Consider the following 4,835-nt stretch of genomic DNA (forward strand, 5'->3'; position numbering starts at 1 on the left):
TGTGTGTGTGTGTGTGTGTGTGAGAGAGAGAGAGAGAGAGAGACAGAGAGAGAGAGATAGTAATGGATAATAAAGTTGTCAGGTTTAGAGAAGAGATGAGTGAATGTTTGAGGAGTTGGCCGACTGACGGACTGGACGCTGAAGTCCATAAACTCTGGCTGTACTATATGAAAACAGTGTCAAAGTGATCTGGTCAAGTCTATTCCAGTCCAGTCCAGTCCAGTCCAGTTAATTGCAGTCCCAGCAGGATTAACAGACGGTGGGACGGACTGACACTTCAACAATCTCTTTCTTTCCACTGACTGGCTCCATCAACACTGTCACTCATGTTTGTTTACATTTGAACTTGTCAACTCACACCTCCTTAGACAGAGAATCTGTCTCACTTTGGTGATGTCAAAGTCTGATGGAATTTGACATGAGGGTTCACACTTAAGTCTTGCACCATCAGGCAAGAAAGGGAAACTTTTAGCTATCTTTAACTTATACTATTGATATAAAAGAAAATAAGAAAATGTATATATATATAATTGTCTTTAACCACAACTTCTTAATTAATCGACTAGAGTTTGTTTAACTCCAATGAGAAAACTTACATCCTGGAAAAACCACTCTGTAAAAATAGGATGTGACAGAAACACAATATGTTGTTATAAACAGCAGCAGCAGCAGAACCATATTAGAATAATTACTGCGTTTAACAATAGATTAAATGAATGTCAGTGAGAGTTTGAGGAACACACACACACACACGCACACGCACACATTGGCACAGATGTGGTTTCACCCACGTGTGGAATCACAGCTAAAAAAAGAGAATGAAGTGAAAACAGCCTCTGATTTTCACACTTCCTGTTTTATATAATGTACTTCCTGTACATCCTCATAAATCTAATAATACATAAAGGGACTTCTGAAAGCAAAAATACACACTCATGTACACACACATACTCTGAGTCCAAGTGTGTGTTATCGGCAGGAAGTTGGGTCTGAGTGGGACAGGAAGTGGTTCTGGTTCCCACCATAACTCAGCTCAGTCTAATCAGCAGCTGCTGTTTGATGAATGAAGCTGAGAAGACGTGAACATGAGCTTCAGGTCCGGGAGCAGAAAGAAAGAGATTTCAGACTCTGACGTTGGTTCAAAATCAACAAGGTCATGGTCAAACTCCTTCAAGGTGACATAATGGGTTTTCCAGGACCTTACATTTACTACAATGCAACCCACTCCGAATAATCTGTGCGAAGGGGTGTGATTGTGACCTCTTGGGTCACAAGCAGTGGTGGTTAAGGAAGTGGACTTGGGTCCAGAAGGTTTCAGGTTGGAGTCCACCAGCTGCCAATTCACCACTGAGATGCTCTGTCATGGCTCCGTCCTCACTCACTGCTCCTGGTTCTTAAAGCTGCCACTGTTCACTGTGGTGATGGGTTAAAAACAGTGGTCACAGTTGGTTGTGTGCAGTGGTGAGCTGTGTCACAGTGACAAGGAGTTCTGGACAGTCCTGGACAGTCCTGGACAGGATAGTCCAATCTATGCTGATTATAGAAATATAGATATGGCCACACGTCAGTGTGTGATGTCATCAACCAGAGAGCCTCCACTCTCCCCTCAATAATATTTACTATATTAACAGTCCTACATTTTTACTGGGGTGTCACAACTAACGAGTTCAGTGACGCAAAATGTGTTTGTACTAAACAAATAAAGCAGACACACACACGCGCACACACACACACACACACACACTGCTCTTCCTCTTTTTAGCACCAATCCTGTGGTTGAGTGAAATGACAGACTCTGTGTTCTCACACACAGTAAATCTCTCCCCCTCTCTCTCTCTCACACACACATACACACACACACACACACACACACACATGCACAGAGCAGAACAACAGTACATCTCCTCTCCAGTTTATCGCTGCTGGACACAGTTGTTAACATGTCAGATTATAGGCGAAGGAAACAAAAAGAAAACCCAACTACAAGCAGCAGTTGTGTAAACGACCTCGTTGGTCTCACAGTCTGTAATCCTCGGTCAGTGTGTGAGAGAGAGACCTCTGCAGAGCTGAGGTCACAGCTCAGTCACACAGAGGTCAGAGCAGGTCACTGACTGACTGCTGACACACACACACACACACACAAACACAGGCGCTGCCAGGAATTGTCAGAAAGTTATGACAATTTACATAATAGTCTAATCATTTTTTTGGCCTCTGGTTCTCCTCCTCAAACACAAACACACAAGACACGGCTGATATTTGACCACAAACTGAGGTTTCTATCATTAAATGAGCAGCTACTAACTGTGTGTACTGAAAAGTACTATGGTACTTTAAGTACTTGTTGTAGAAGACTAAGCACTAAGAACAAACTTTATTTTTTTAACCGAGGGTGTCCGCCAACAGCTGTGGACAAGTGACAATATTTCACCACCAAATGAATTGGCCAAGACTCTTTCATAAAGTTGTCCCATTGATTTGACCTTTGTTTTTGTTTTCAGAGTCTGATCATGGTGATTATGACTGGTTTCCACAGATACCCTTGTCAAAAAACTTCTAACTATTTTAGTCCACAATTTGCCCAAATAAATCATTAAAGTTATAAGAATTTGACCTTTGTTCATCAGTGAGAGTTTCTTATATTTTGACCTAATGTATGACTGCTCTAAAGGCTCTAAAAAATATAAAATAGTCTAGTCTAGTCTAACCTTTGTATTAGCGTTAGCATGTAGAGCAGCAGGCTAAGGACCCCACCGGTAGTTCCACTTTGCGCCTGAAGAAAACGTCCTCAAGCTGAAGCTTTTGCAGTTAATTATTTTTAGTTCATTCCTCCTACAACAATATACAAACTATGTTTTACTTTATTTCAAAAGCCTCAGGGGGAAATTCTACTGATGACTGTGATAATAGTTTAACAGTTTGGTAATGAGGGCACTCCTTCAGTGTGTAACTGTGTAAACAGCTCTTTATCTTCAGATCAGTGTGAACAGACAAACACCGACATGTCAGTTATCACCGCACTTCAGCGTCTCCTTGAAAGAAACACACGTTTGTTTTTATACTGAACCTCAGCCACCTGAGTCTGAGCCAAACACTAGCAGCATACATGGCTAATTTTTTTTAAGTTATTTATGCTAAGCTATAGCTTTTCAACTTTTATGAGAAAAAGAAAAAAGGATTCTAGTTCTTTGTTTTTTGTTTTTTTAAATATATATTTGTTAGGGTTAAGTTTTTTTGGTTTTTTTTAAATATATATTTGTTAGGGTTTTTTTCCAGCTTACTCTTAGCCACTCCAGGACCTAGTTATTATTGTAAAGCTATTTGTGACTTTTTTAATAGTTTCACTGTAAAGTCTTAGCGTAAAGGGCTAACTTCTTCTGGGTTTCTCCTTCGACTAACCACACACTTTCTGTTAGCTTTCAGCTGTAGTAGTATTTCTTCATACTACTACGGCTGGGGAGGTAGGGCGGAGGTAGCTTGATGAGTCTTTGGCTCACTTTTAGGTCCTGTTATTGTTTAAACATTTACCTTGATTGTAATCCTACAAAGTTGTTTGTATCAGACCATAGATAAAATAACAAAGAATTTGATGTTGTTGATGTTAAGTCAGCTACAGAAGCCTAATTGGACTATTTCACTTCAGGTTTTATTGTAATTAATTATAGACGTTATAGAATAATTTTAATGTGTGAACTTGTTGCTACAATTGTTGAGCAAATGTCTATATATATTTCGTAAATTGTAAGAGAAGCACAGAATGCACTGGGCCTGTGGACCATCTGATCCTCAGACAGATTCACTGACGTAACTTTCAGTGAAAACACCAGTTTGTAACATTCTTGTTTGTAGAGGAAACGCGGGGATGAAGGGCTGAAGTGAAACTTTACCACATGAGCTGTAAACATTATTTACTGTCAGTCAACCACTTTAACAGAATGAGTTTTAACTGTCGGGTGGAGACCGAAATGTGGTCTCCCTGCCTGATGTTTTTACACTCAGAGGGGTCGACACTTAAAGACCTTTTGTTTCTTTAAATAAAAGAAAATTTGAAACGCAGCCTGATGTGGTGCTGCACACCAGTGTGTGTGGATCTAAGTGCACGTTGTCAAAGTGTGAGCCTGAGAAAAGGGTGGAGTCCGGGTGGTGTGAGTGTGAGTGTGAGCTGAGGTCAGTGCAGACACAACATGGACCTGCTTGTTATTGCATTAACTCTGGTAAAATAATGAGGGTGTGGATTCACGGATACCTGCAGTGGAGCCAGTGACGGCTGATAATGAGAGGGAGGAAAATGTGCACGGGGCACGCGAGTGTGAGCGTGAAAAAGAGATGGAGTAAGGTTCAGACCCAGGCAGAAAAAACAGTACCAGGAACTACTCAAAATACAACAAAATATGTGAGAGTCCTTGGAAAGGACTAGTGACATATTTTTATTTATTGATTCATACTCTAGTCTCTCTTTGCCGAGGCAGACGGCACCTCTGAATCTGGAACTGCTGGAGAGGAACTGTTGCTAGAAAGTGTGTAACTGTCACTTTATTCCTCCTGGTAAGAGGAACTGTTAGAAAGTGTGTAACTGTCACTTTATTCTGCTTGAGTTTGACTAAAGGCAGGGAATACAGACGGATTTCCACAGCAGAATGAATGTGCATTCATTCAGGTAAGTATCTTAAACAAAGTACTGGTGGCACAGTATTTTCATGACCTCTGAGTAGTACTTCAAAAACATTGAACCATACATGAATGTCATGTTGCCTCAGCAGAAACGGTTCCAAAATCATGGAACAATTTAAGCTTTCACCACAGAAATTAGTTCTAGTAGTTAAAAACAGTACCAG

Source organism: Cynoglossus semilaevis, chromosome 1 (assembly GCF_000523025.1).
Source record: "Cynoglossus semilaevis isolate Cse_v1.0 chromosome 1, Cse_v1.0, whole genome shotgun sequence".
In the NCBI taxonomy this organism is placed as follows: Eukaryota; Metazoa; Chordata; class Actinopteri; order Pleuronectiformes; family Cynoglossidae; genus Cynoglossus; species Cynoglossus semilaevis.